At 35.9% G+C, this 15,030-nt stretch overlaps 1 protein-coding gene across 7 annotated transcripts in view; it reads left to right on the top strand.

The window, feature by feature from the left end:
* The window catches only part of NEDD4 (NEDD4 E3 ubiquitin protein ligase), a 132,794-nt gene that overhangs the window by 55,085 nt on the left and 62,679 nt on the right, over positions 1 to 15,030 (top strand). The window lies entirely within an intron of this gene.

Below are 15,030 nucleotides of genomic sequence, written 5' to 3'. Positions count from 1 at the left end.
TGACGTATCTTGTGTGGGAATTGTCTGTGACTCTAGGTATCTGATCAACCTTGAGAAATGGTAGCACAGCTAGTGTGATAATTTTTGAAGATAACCATTGCTAGTTTGATGATTACCAGTTGGCATTAAATGAGTTGTAAAAATTAAAAAATAAAAAAAGAAGTGCAGTTTCTTATTTCTCTGAGAATATTTTACTTAAGGCTTTTTCTTTTGAGTTTTGTTATGGGTCCTACATTGTGTCTGGTTCCTGTGGGTCACTTTGCTGCTGTTGTTTGTTTCTCTTTGTTATTAGATGAAAATTTTCCTCCAGGTGTCTGGTGAACCTTGGCCGTCTGTTCATATTTGAGAGTGAGTCACTCTGAAGTTATCTGGAGGCTCTGTAATTGGGTGAGGCTTTTCAAATGGTAAGCTTCATTGTCAGGAGTCTTCTAACTGTCAGTACCTGGAGGCTTGTCTCAGAGGTCAGTTTCTCCAGAGAAGAAACTTGCAGTGATTGCCCAGTTATGTTTCATAGCTGTGGTGAGCGATAAACTAGGAATGGAGGTGATTTGTTTCACAAGTTCTGCAGCTAAGTTAATTCAAGGTAAATCATGCCTTAAAAGTGATATTTACTTATCAAATTCTTAAGATACTAATTATACTTTAATTAATATACAGTCCATAAGGTGCCTGATTTGCATAACTATTGTCTGAAATACGTTGTGTATATATATTCTAGAAGGGAAGATGCTTCCAGAAAGACCAGATTTAAACATCCTTTATAGTAGAATATGTGGTTTCCTTAACACATCTCCCAACTTCTTATATTCTTGGCAATATATTTAAATGTAAATGGAGATGCCTGTCCTCAGAGGAAGAGGATAGAGCTGTAAAAACTGTATTTCGGTACAGACAGAAGGGAGAGGAGACCAGAATGGCCCCCTGGTGGAGTAGAACATTGGGTGCTCACTGGCATGCCAAAATCTGAGACCTCAACTATGATTGTTGTAACTTGGACAAAATTCTGATATATTCCTTTTTTTTTTTTCCCTTTAAAAAATAGACTTTGTTTTAAAAAAATTTTTATTGGGGTATAGTTGCATCACCAACTCAAAAGACATGAATTTGAGCAAACTCCAGGAGATAGTGGGATAGATGAGCCTGGCATGCTACAGCCCGTGGGGCTACTGAGTCGGACATGACTTAGCAACCGAACAACAACAGATAGTTGCTTTATAATGTTGTGTTAGCTTCTGCTGTATGGCAAAATGAACCAGCTATATGTTTGCTTATGATATGGTCTTTTTTAAACTTTTGATCCAATATCTGCGAAAGGTTGAATCAGTCAACATATCGTGTTATGTAGCACATTTCAAAACACTCTCTGAGTTAGTGATTATCTCCATGTTACAAATAAGAGAAAAACATCAGAAAAGTTAAAAATTATTTAGTCAGGATCATAAGTCAAATAAATGTCATATTTGGACCAAAACTCAGCTCAGTTATGTATTCTAGAGCCCTTTTCTGCATTTCTAACCAGGAAGACTTCATTCCACACTGCAATAGGGGAAATCTACAAGATAAATAAAACTGCTTGGGGAAGGTTATTCTAGTAAAAATAGCATCAGAAAGGACAAAAAGAGAGTTGTCTAAAGGAAAATTTCCACTTAGGCTGACTACTACCTGATGAATAACTTCAACTCTCTGAAGAACAGATCGAGTCCTGTTCAAGTCCAGATCAAGTCCTTTTTTCTTGCCATTGTTGAGTGAAAGTGAGGTTCAGGGATTATTTAAGCATATTTCTAGAGAACCAGTTTATCTTTCAGACTTTTTCTTTTCTTCTGAGTTGTGACCCGACACTTATAATTACTTTCTTCTTTCTGATTAATTTTATTGATCAAACAATGCATTCTGTGTGTTTCTACCTCCTACAACACTCTTTTGAGTTTTATTTCTCTTCAATAACTATTATATCATAAACTACCTAAATCATGGTAAACCATATGTCTTTTTTTCCCAAATATTTTAAAACTTTTTATTGTGGAAAATTTCAAACACACACAAAAGTAGAAAGAATAATGCAGTGATCCCCCATGTATGCCCCCCAGTGAACTCTCAGTTTCCGTAGTTACTAACATCTTGTCAATCAGGTAATCCATCTTTCCCCCTCCTTTTTAAATTAATTTTTATTGGAGTATAGTTGATTTACAATGTTGTGTTAGTTTCTGCTAAGTGAGTCAGTTATACATACATATCTATACACTCTTTTTTAGGTTCTGTTCCCATATGGGTCATTACAGAGTATTGAGTAGAGTTCTCTGTGCTATACAGAAGGTTCTTACTAGATATCTGTTTTATATATAGTAGTGTGTATATGTGAGTCTCAATCTCGTAATTTATCCTCTTCCCCCCCTCATAACCAGAAGATTGTCTTCTACATCTGTGACTCAACTTCTGTGCTGTCTGTGTAAATATGTTCATTTGTACCATTTCTTTAGATTCCACATGAAAGTGATATCATACAATATTTGACTTTCTCTGTCTGACTCACTTCACTCACTATGACAGTCTCTGGGTCCATCCATGTCACTGCCAGTGGCATTATTTTGTTCCTTTTTATGGCTGAGTAATATTCCATTGGTACCATGTCTTCTTCATCCATCTTTCTGTCAATGGACATTTAGGTTGCTTCCATGTCCTCCCCTCCTTTTTTTTTTTTTAGTAAATCCCATACATCTTATAATTTTACCCATAAATACTTGGAGTGGATCTGTAGTGGAGAAGGACCATCTAAATATACAAAGTACCATACAGTCATCATTTTTAACAAAATTAACAATAGTTCTGAACTGTTTTGACTGGCTCTCTTTCTAAATCATCTAGGTCATTTTAGTATTGACATAGCTCTCTCCATTAACATGTGTCTATCTAATTCTTCATCTATGTTATGATGTTCATTCACTTTGGGGCTGAGTGAACCAATTATTAGGCATAGGATTTTCTATTTCTTTAATCAGATAATTTTTGATAATATGTTTGTTACCAACATGATTGAGGCTGTCTTCAGAACCTAAAAGTAAAGTTAGAATTAGGACTTAGAGCTGAACACCTTACCTCTACCTTAATTACCACAGAGCTGCCTTGAGAGTTCAAATATCTGGGATACCTACCTTTCGAATTCCCTGGGAGTGTGAAAATGTGCTCAATAGTGAATTAGCTGTATTAATTCCTCTTAAAGCTTCTCTGCATCTTAATTTCATGTTTAGGGAATGAGAAGGATATGAAACTTGGTGAAGTTGTTTTTAAGATAGGAAATTTTTTATGCGTTTGGCAGATAGTTGGTGCTCAGTAAAAAGTGACTATTATTGTTTGCCTTATAATATTGTTGTGAGAGTATATGAAGGTGCACTTTAAACTATAAGGTGACACAGTCCATAACATAATAATTGTTTTTTATATGTACAATCTGAATCATATATAAATCTAAGAATCCAGGTTAGCAGTTAAGTAATAGGAAATTAAAAGAAGCTTGCTCCTTGGAAGAAAAGCTATGATCAACCTAGACAGCCTATTAAAAAGCAGAGCCATTACTTTGCCGACAAAGGTTCATCTAGTCAAAGCTATGGTTTTTCCAGTAGTCATGTATGGATGTGAGAGTTGGCCTATAAAGAAAGCCGAGCACCGAAGAATTGATGCTTTTGAACTGTGGTGTTGGAGAAGACTCTTGAGAGTCCCTTGGACTGCAAGGAGATCCAACCAGTCCATCCTAAAGGAAATCAGTCCTGAATATTTGTTGGAAGGACTGATGCTGAAGCTGAAACTCCAATACTTTGGCCATCTGATGCTAAGAACTGACTCATTTGAAAAGACCCTGATGCTGGAAAAGATTGAAGACAGGAGGAGAAGGGGACGACAGAGGATGAGATGGCTGGATGGCATCACCATCTCGATGGACATGAGTTTGAGCAAGCTTCAGAAGTTGATGATGGACAGGGAAGCCTGGTGTGCTGCAGTCCATGGGGTCGCGAAGAGTTGGACCTGACTGAGTGACGGAACTGACTGAATAGGAAACACATGAAAAGAACACATTGAAAAGTAGTGTGAAAATACAGACTAGAGATCTGGGGAAGCATTTCTCTCTAAGGCTCTAAATCAAATATCAAGATATATATTTCAAATGAACACAGTTTTTCCAAAGCCCTGTTACAAATTAAAGCTCAGATCTTTTCACTTATTCTCAGTTTTGACTGTGCATATTCTTGGAGACAGAACTATGTCAAGACTTATTCAAAAGAAAGAAATAACTCAGCAAATTAATAGAAGAAGAGAATTGAAATCTAGAAAGGCCTCCAAGTGGACCAGAAACGACTTTTTATGCAGTAACTGGTAGTGCTAAAGAAAGTGGTCCTGTTATTTTTTCCCCCTCATTGAAAATACTGACTCATAAAAGACAACCTTACTCATCTTATGACATTGACAGAGTCAGCTTCTAGCCCTAAGGTGATAGATTCCTTCTGTTCAATTTGTAGACTAAACAATTCCAGACCTCTCAAAAGGTATTTTTTTAAATAGACTTTATTTTTTTAGAGCTGAAAGTTTTAGATTCGTAGCATTAGTGAGCAGAGGTACAGAGATTTCCTATATTCCCTACCCCGACCTATGCAGCCTCCTGCATTATCAGTATTCCCCACCAAAGTGGTGCATTCATTACAGTCAATCTAGTCCATAGTTTAACTTAGGGTCCATTCTTGGTGGTCTATATTCTGTAGGTTTGGACAATTTTATAATGTCATGTACCCACAATTATAGTGTCATACAGAGTAGTTTCACGGCCCTAAAAATCCTCTGTGTTTTGCATCTTTATCTCTCCATCCCCTGTCCCTGGAAATCCATAATCTTTCTGCTGTCCCTATAGTTTTGCCTTTTCCAGAATGTCACATAATTGAGATCATACAGTATGTGGCCTTTTCAGTTGGACTTCTTTCACTTAGTATTAATAATACTCATTTAAGTTTCCTTCATCCTTTTACATAGTTTGATAATAGCTTGGTTTTTTTTTTTTTTTTTAGTGCTAAATAATATTGCATTGTCTGTATATACCCTGGGCTTCCCTGGTAGTTCAGCTTGTAAAGAATCCACCTCTAATGCAGGAGACCCCAGTTCAATTCCTGGGTCGGGAAGATCCGCTGGAGAAGGGATACTCCCTCCAGTATTCTTGGGCTTCCCTGGTGGTTCAGCTGGTATTCCATTGTCTGTATATACCTTAGTTCATTCACCTACTGAAGAACATCTTGGTTGTTGCCAGGTTTTGGCAGTTGTGAATGAAGCTGCTGTAAATATCTGTGTGCAGGTTTTTGTGCAGATGTAATTTTTCAGCTTCTCTGGAAATATCCCAAGAAGTGTGATTGCTGGATCATATGGCAAGAGTAAGTTTAATTTTTTAAGAAACTACCCAGATGTCTTCTGAAATGGCTCTATTAGTTTTTAATCCCACCATAAATGAGTAAGAGTTCATATTATTCCATATCCTTAGCAGCATTTGGTGTTTTCAGTGTTCTGGATTTTGGTCATTCTTATATGTATGCAGTGTTTCACTATTGTTTTAATATGCATTTCCCTGATGGCATATGATACAGAGTGTCTTTTCATAGGCTTTCATGCCATCTGTATATCTTCTGTAGTGAGGTGTCTGCTAAGGTCTTTGGACCATTTCTTAGTCATGTTATTTTCCTGTGGCTGAGTTTTCAGCATTCTTTTTATATTTTGGATAATAATCCTTTATAAATGTGTTCTTTGCAAGCATTTTCTCCGAGTCTGTGGCTTGTCTTTCACTCTTTTGACAGTGTCTTTCAGAGAGTAGAAATTTCTAATTTTACTGAAGTCCAGTTTATCAGTTACTGTATTTCTTTCATGAATCATGCCTTGGGTGTTACATTTAAAATGTCATCATCAAACCCAAGGCCATCTAAATTTTCTCTTATGTTATCTTATAGGAGTTGTATAATTTTACATTTAGGTCTGTGAACTATTTTGAGTTAATTTTATGAGGGGTGTAAGTTCTGTATCTAGATTCATGTTTTTTGCACATGAGTGTCCCATTGTTTCAGCACCATTTGTTGAGACTATCCTTTCTCCATTGCTCTTTGCTCTTTGTCAAAAACCTACGTATTTATGTGGGTCTATTTCTGGGGTCTCTATACTGTTCCACTGATCTGTTTGTTTTTTACCATTGGCACACTGGAATATTGTAGTTTTACAGTGAGGTAGTATCAGTCCTCCAACTTTGTTCTTGTCCTTTAATATTTTGCTGGCTGTTCTGGGTTTTTTGTGTCTCTATATAGTAAGCTTTAGAATCAGTTTTCAATAGCCACGAAGTAACTTGCTGATATTTTGATTGGGATTGCCTTGAATTTATATGATATCTTGACAATATTAAGTCTTCCTATCCATGAGCATAGACTCTCTCTCCATCTATTTAGTTCTTTGAATTCATTCAACAGAGTTTTGTAGTTTTCCTCATATAGATCTTGTATGTATTTTGTTAAGTCATTTCTTAAGTATTTCATTTTGGGGAGTGCTATTGTAATTAGCACAGTTTTGGTTTTTTTTTTAATTTCAAATTCTACTTGTTCATTGCTGATATATAGGAAAACAGTTGACTTTTCTTTATTAACCTCTTATCCTGTGACCTTGCTATAATTGTTAATTAATTCAGAAGTTTTTTTGTCATTTTTTTAAGACTAATTTTCTACAAAGATGCTCATGTCATCTGCAAATAAAGACAGTTTTGTTTCTTCTTTTCCAATCTGTATACATTTTATTTCCTTTTGTTGTCTTATTATATAATCTAGGACTTCAGTACAGTGTTGAAAAGGAATGGTGAAGGAGGACATCATTTACTTGTTCCTGATCTTAGTGGGAAAGCATCTAGTTTCTCACCAGATAGTGTGATGTGAGGTATAGGTTTTTTTGTAGATGTTTTTTATCAAGTTGAGTAAGTTTCCCTCTGTTCCTAGTTTATATCATGAATTGATGTTGGTTTTTGTTAAATATTTTTCCTGCACCTATTGATATGATCATGTGATTTTTCTTTTTAACCTGTTGATATGTTGGATCACATTAGCTAATTTTTGAATATTGAAATAACTTTACAAACTTGAGCTAATACCACTTGGTTGTGGTATATAATTCTTTCTACACATCGTTGGCTTTAATTTGCTAATACTTTTTTGAGAATTTTTACTGTTATGTTCATCAGAGATACTGGTCTGTGCTTTTTTTTTGTATATAATGTATTCATCTAGTTTTGATATCAAGGTAATGCTGGTTTCACAGAATGAGTGAGGAAGTATTCCCTTGATTTTGTCTTCTGAAAGAGTTTGGTGTAATTATCTTCTGAAAGAACCGTATAATTTCTTTCTTAAATGTTTGGTAGAATTCATCAGTGAATTCCTCTGGGCTTGGTGTTTTCTGTTTTGTTAGGTTGTTAATTACTGATTTATTTTATAGATTTGTTAGGTTATTAATTACTGATTTATTTTATAGATATAGGCCTATTCAGGTTGTCTATTAATAGTTGCTTTAAGATCACTTTTTTACGAATAGCATTGTTTTCATTTAAATGAGCTTATAATATTTGAAGACATTAAAATAAATATTTAGTGAAAGTCACATTGTAATTTTATTTTTATTTTATTTTTTATCTTTAGGAATCAAATAACCTCCCAACAGTTATCTCTACTTTTTAAATGTTTTCAACAAAAGGTTACTTTTACAAAAGGAAACATATCCTTGAAGCCCATTTATCTTGATATTAAAATACTTGGTTGGCAGTTTTCAATAAGGTAAAAACAGAGTAACTCACCATTGTAATTTCACATTTATCTGGTTACTCTCTTTAGGAAATTCATAAAAACTAAATTTTATAGGATTCATATAAGCCATTCAGTTTTGTCCATCTAGTGTCCATCTTATGGCTATTCTTCCCTTTAACTTAAAAAAAGTATATATTGATATTTGGCTCTTAGGATTTTAGTTAGCTTTCTAAAATTAATTTGGATATCATCTGAATTATCATTTGTAAATTTTATCAGACAGGTGATAAAACTGCTATAATGTATTGATGGAAACCAATCAACTCTCTTTATTCAAAATGTATAATCTGAGTTTTCCCAAGCTTCATCAGACACAGGGTACCAGTGCAGACAAGATAGCAGTTGCAACCCGAGTTTAAATGACTTAGCAGTTCTCTTCTGCCCACAAAAGATGCAAGGCAGCTATGAAATACTCTTCAGTATGGCTAGAGTTCCCAAGAGATGGTTTCCACGCGTTCCTGAATACTAGTGCTGTCGTCATTGCTGCTATATTTTCAGGCATTTTCACTTTGGGGTACTGCTACATTCTACTGGGATGCAGTTTCTCCTTCTTTTCTTAGGATGACTTCTAAGGAGCATTCTTAAAAAGCTTAACTCAGCCTTTCCTCAGGTATGATGAGCTAACCTAATAATAATAAAAAAAAAGGAGTCCTGATTCCAAATACAGTATAGTGGAGGAATCAGTCAACTCAGGGAATACTTATGAGTCCCAGATAAAGAACTAAAATCAGTCATGAAACCAGAAAGTACTGCTTTACTGAAAATTCTTCTAGAATGTCACTGTTCAGTACAGTAACTCCATATGGCTAGTGAGATATAAATTAGTTTAAATGAAATAAAATTTAAAATTCTTAACCTCATTTGCACTGGACACACCACGGCCCACATGTGATTAGTGGCTACTGCATTAGATGGCATAGGTACAGAATATTTCCTCATTGCAGAAAGTTCTAATGGACAAAGTTCCTCTAGAATATTACATCTCGAGCTATAAGCCATTGACACCTCTGTAACTTTGACAGTGCTCCAGTGTACTGAGGAAGGTGCCTAAAGCTACAGTGCTTGGTAGCTGATATGGGTGAAGGAGTGAAACCACATCCCAATGGCCTTATTTTTCTCTGCTAGTACCTGCCTAGCTGTTCAAGAAGAAAAATTTGGTTTTAAAGAAATCCACTGAGTTCTTATTTTCTAAAACAACAGTAACTAACCCACATCTTCTTCCCACTGCCCCATTTTCACTGATACATTATTTTCTTCAGTAAACATTATATGAGCTTTTAGCTCTTGGAGAAACTTTAAAATCTATTTATAGATCCGCAAAAGTACACTTGATCAGATAAATAGGTAATCAAATTATAAGAATAATCAGTTTCTACTTCTGAATCATGAAAACTTAGAAAGAGTTGTTTATTTCAAAAAGTGAATATTATTAGAGAAAACATTTCATCCTACCGCTGTATGGATACTGTTGTACCAAGGTTTACTAAAAAAAGAAGAAGAGGAAAAATATTACGGGGAATCATTTGATAGTTAATTATTTTCTTGTTCTTGAGAGCTATTTTTGGCCAGTCCCTTCAGGTTTTGTCCAAATGTCTTCATTTTTCTGACAATCAACCTTTGAAAATATTTGCCAGCCACTGTGTATTTTTTGTGTTTAATATTATTTTAATACTATTTGCTGATGATTAGGGAAAATGCGGTTGAAAGAGCAGATCAAAATCAAAAAGCAGATTTTGCTTTTTAAATGTCTTTTGTTGTGAAACACAAAAGAATAGAAGACATCCTCCCCACTTTTGATAGGCCTATCTTAGCACGGCAGTCAAATAACATATAAATATATGTATATAATGATTTGAACTGTAGAAGAGTTGAAATGATTGTAGCTTCAAGGCTGTTTGCTCATGAATCAAGGGAGTTTGCAGGAGGAAACGTCATTCAAGTAGTCTACAAACTGAAAACTTTGATATATTCTGAATTGTCAGCCATGTTCTCCAGACTCACTAAGTACTAACTGTTGTTTAATACACTGAAGAAAAGTATTTTATACAAAGTTAAGGGATTTGTAAATTTCAGATTTAGTTACCTTTAAAGATGATTAAATCAGAATCTGGAGCAGTTAACCTAACAATGAGCTAAATAACTTCTTAGCCATGTGTATGGCATTGTAGGCCCAGTACCATAGGGCAAAATTTAGGAATTATTTTTAACCTTTTTAAACATTGTTTAAACATTCTTAGATTATATTTAAACTATTAAATGGGATAGTTTTATCTGAATCTAAGTCTATGTAAGTTGTGAATTTCACCTTTCATGGATATATTTCAATTTGAGGATATTGGGGATCGATTCTACTTTTGTGGGACTTGAGTAATAGAGACTCAAGCCTAAATACACTGTCTGAAAAACTTTACCAACTATGCAGATTCCAAGAGATATATTCCGTAGGCCAAGGATGGGAGCGTAGCTTCCAGCCAGTAGAGGGGAAAAAAGGTCAGAACAGTTTGGAAAGGCTGAGGCCAAATGTAGGGAAAAGTTTGCACCCCGTCTTCGTGAGGAAGACAGCCTCTCACAACTGGAAGAACATATAGTTCAATACCTGGGGTAGAAAATGATCCAAGAACATAAGCCATAGTCAAAGCAATGAAAAACACAGGCAGGGAATCAATAAACCAGACTAGAGGCCGGGCATTACCAAGTTATCACACTGGTAGTTAAATTGAAGTCCAGGTTGAGGAAGACAGTCAGATTGCTGAAAGTGGAATAGGTCATTTAACCCTTTTCATTAACTGCTCCAACACTGTTCAGTGTACTGATCCTCTTGAAATGGGCAAGCAGGAATTGAGTCTATTTCCTGAACAGGCAAAGGAAATCTGATACTACCTTATTTTGATATCATTGTATTTCCTGTCACTTTGCTGATTTAGATTCATAATGCTAGAACTATTACTCTTTTCTTCCCGGTAAGTTCTCTCCACATCAGAGAGTACTTCTTCGGATCTAAAGAGTTAGTTTTTTATAAAGGAAGAATTAATTGATGTAAAAATGACATAATTTTCTAGTAAGTCTGGCCCATTTCAATTTTTAATGCTAATAATTTATTATTTATCTCTAAGTATTACATACCTATAAAAGCAAGGTACATTGGGATATAACAAAGAATAAAAGTTTTCCTTAATCTCTCTCTCATATACATCCATGGAATTCTGTACTTTTCCTTTACATTTTTTACACATGTTTTAATTATGTGTGTCAACATGTAAGACTGTACCTCCATGAAATCAAGAACATTTTCCACACTTAGTATGGAGCCTGACTATAGAAGTCAGTCAGTAACTTTGTTGACCTCATAGAATTTGTGATCTAGTTAGAGTAGAAGAGAACTCTAATACAGATGTTAAAAGATATAAAGTAGAGTAGAACTGAGCTTCTCTGCTGGCTTAGTGGTAAATAATCTTCCTGCTGGTGCAGGAGATGCAGGTTCCATCCCTGGGTTGGGAAGATCCCCTGGAGAAGGAAATGGCAACATACTCCAGTATTCTTTCCTGGAAAATCCCATGAACAGAGGAGGCAAAGAGTCGTTCACGATTTAAAGACTAAACAACGAGAGAGGAGAATTACAGAGAAGGAAATGAGCAATTTAATCTCATAAAGAAACATTTGGGGATTGATATGTACACACTATCATAATTAAAATAGATAATAAACAAGGACCTACTGTATAGCACAGGGGACTCTGCTCAAAATCTGTAATAACCTAAAATGGGAAAAGAATTTGAAAAAGAATTGATACATGTATATATATAACTGAATCACTCTGCTATATGCCTAAAACTAGCACATCAACTATAATATAAAATAAAAAAAATTTCAATGGCGTTGAACAGGGCCTCATAAGGAGATAGGATTTTTTTTTTAATTGGAGTATAATTGCTTCACAGTGTTGTGTTAGTTTCTTGTGTACAACGAAGTGAATCAGCTATACATATACATACATCCCGTCCCTCTTGTACTTCCCTCCCCACTCAGTCCCACCCATCTGGATCATCACAGAGCACCAAGCTGAAGCTCCGCATGCTATAGAGCAGGTTATATCTCTCTTACACGTGGTAGCGTATATACGCCAATCCTAATCTCCCAATTCATCCCACCCTCCCCTTCCCCTACTGTGTCCACATGTCCCTTCTCTACATCTACGTCTCTGTTCCTGCCCTGCAAATAGGTTCATCTGTACCATATTTTTAGTGATAGTTCTTTATTTATTTACTTTACTGTTTTAGATTTTTTGAAGTTTATTTTTAAACTGGAGGATAATCGCTTTACAGTGTTCTATTGGTTTCTGCCATACATCAGCATGAATCAGCCATAGGTATACATATGTTCCCTCCCTCTTGAAACTCCTTCCCATCTTCCGCCACATCCCATCCCTCTAGGTGGTCATAGAGTACCAGTTTGTTCTCCCTGTGTCATATGGCAAATTCCTCCTGGTTCCCTATTTTACATATGGTAATTTATGTTTCTCTGCTGCTCTCTGTATTTATCCCACCCTCTTCTTGCCCTGGTGTGTCCACAGGTCTGTTCTCCATGTCTGCTACTCTCTTGCTTCCCTGCCAGTAGGTTCACCAGTAACATTTTTCTAGATTCCACATACATATGTTAATATATGATATTTGTTTTTCTCTTTCTGACTGACTTCAGTTTGTAAAACAGGCTCTTGGTTCATCCACCTCATTAGACTCAAATTAGACTCAAATTTGTTCCTTTTTGTAAGCGAGTAATAGTTCTTTCTGTGTATATTCCACATCTTTCTCCATTCATCTGTTGATGGACATTTAGGTTGCTTCCATGACCTAGCTATTGTAAATAGTGCTGCAGTGAACATTAGGGTACATGTGTCTTTTTGAATTATGGTTGGTTTTCTCAGGGAATATAACCTGTACTGAGATTCCTGGGTCATATGATAGTTTAATTTTTAGTTTTTGAAGGAAACTCCATACTGTTCTCCATAGTGACTATATCAGTTTACATTCCTACCAACAGTACAAGAGGGTTGCCTTTTCACCATACTCTTTCCAGGATTTATTGTTTATAGATTTTCTTGATGGCAGCCATTCTGATTGGTGTGAGGTGATACTTCATTGTAGTTTTGATTTGCATTTCAGGAGATTGGATTTATATAAGCAGAAGGAGAAAGAAATTTTCCAGGAAGTTGAAGGGAATTTGAGAGGGTAAAATACTGGATTTGTTCAGCACAAGCATGAAAACTCAGTTGGGAGTCTTGTATTAATAGATAAGACTGATGACCCAATCAAAAAGTGGGCCAAAGAACTAAACAGACATTTCTCCAAAAAAGATATACAGATGGCTAACAAACACATGAAAAGATGCTCAACATCACTTATTATCAGAGAAATGCAAATCAAAACACAACGAGGTACCATTACACGCCAGTCAGGATGGCTGCTATCCAAAAGTCTACAAGCAATAAATGCTGGAGAGGGTGTGGAGAAAAGGGAACCCTTTTACACTGTTGGTGGGAATGCAAACTAGTACAGCCGCTATGGAGAACAGTGTGGAGATTCCTTAAAAAACTGGAAATAGAACTGCCATATGACCCAGCAATCCCACTCCTGGGCATACACACCGAGGAAACCAGATCTGAAAGAGACACGTGCACCCCAATGTTCATTGCAGCACTGTTTATAATAGCCAGGACATGGAAGCAACCTAGATGCCCATCAGCAGACGAATGGATAAAGAAGCTATGGTACATAGACATCATGGAATATTACTCAGCCATTAAAAAGAATTCATTTGAATCAGTTCTAATGAGATGGATGAAACTGGAGCCCATTACACAGAGTGAAGTAAGCCAGAAAGATAAACACCAATACAGTATACTAACGCATATATATGGAATTTAAAAAGATGGTAACGATAACCTATATGCAAAACAGAAAAAGAGACACAGATGTACAGAACAGACTTTGGGACTCTGTGGGAGAAGGCGAGGGCGGGATGTTCTGAGAGAATAGCATTGAAACAAGTATACTGTCAAGGGTGAAACAGATCATCAGCCCAGGTTGGATGCATGAGACAAGTGTTCAGGGCTGGTGCACTGGGAAGACCCAGAGGGATGGGATGGGGCAGGAGGTGGGGATCGGGATGGGGAGGGAGGTGGGAGGGGGGATCGGGATGGGGAACACATGTAAATCCATGGCTGATTCATGTCAATGTATGGCAAAAACCACTACAATATTGTAAAGTAATTAGCCTCCAACTAATAAAAATAAATGAAAAAAAATAGATAAGACTGTAAGGTAGATCAGAAAAACAAAAATAGAAGACCTAAGTCTGTCTGGAATCCCTATCCAGATGAGTGCTTGTAGCCAACCTCAGCACAGGGATGGCGCTAAATGTTTTGTTTTGTTTTTTTAATATTTAAATATTTTATTTTTAAACATTTAATTTTGATTTTTAAATATTTTAACATTTTTAAATGTTCCTCACCAGTTTGTAAAATACCTTTGTAAAACCCATCCCATTGACTAATACATTTGTATAATGCCACATGCTATTCAACATTCTTGGAATGTCACAATGTATACTAGTAAAGTTCCTAAAGTCCTACAGGAAATAAACTTTAGAACTTTGTTTAACCAAGTATTCCCCAATAATGTGACCACCTCTGAAGTCTTTTAGTATCCAGCAGATCCTTTATTCCTCAGAACACCGTTGGGAAATGATGTCTCTATGATAGCAAGCCTTCAAAGATTTTGAAAAGAGCATTGCCATCATTAGAAAATATGTTTTTATTTGTACATTTTAAGCCGAAAAGAAATGCAGTTATATAGATCCCTGACTCCTTGTGCTTTTTTTAGAGGGTTTCTCTTCTGTGTTATCTCTAAGTGCTAGTTACATTGTGTGTTATCTTAAACTTACCAAGTCCATTTGGATGTAGGCAGGATAAAAACAGATAAATTTAAATGCCCAGCTCATTCATTTTCAGCTGTTATCAATCACTGTTCACTTGTCCTGGTTTTCTCCAGAAATTGAATTGAATAGAGATGTGGTTCTCTAGGTGTGACTACTGGATTAGCTGTGTATCACTTAAGAGGGAGGAGGCAGTGATCTGTCTTTAAAAAGCCCTCGAGGTGATTTTGACATTCTGAGCTTTGAA

This window comes from Dama dama, chromosome 12, assembly GCF_033118175.1.
Source record: "Dama dama isolate Ldn47 chromosome 12, ASM3311817v1, whole genome shotgun sequence".
In the NCBI taxonomy this organism is placed as follows: Eukaryota; Metazoa; Chordata; class Mammalia; order Artiodactyla; family Cervidae; genus Dama; species Dama dama.
Note: the sequence above shows the minus strand (reverse complement) of the source record. Positions and strands in the feature narration are given on the sequence as shown.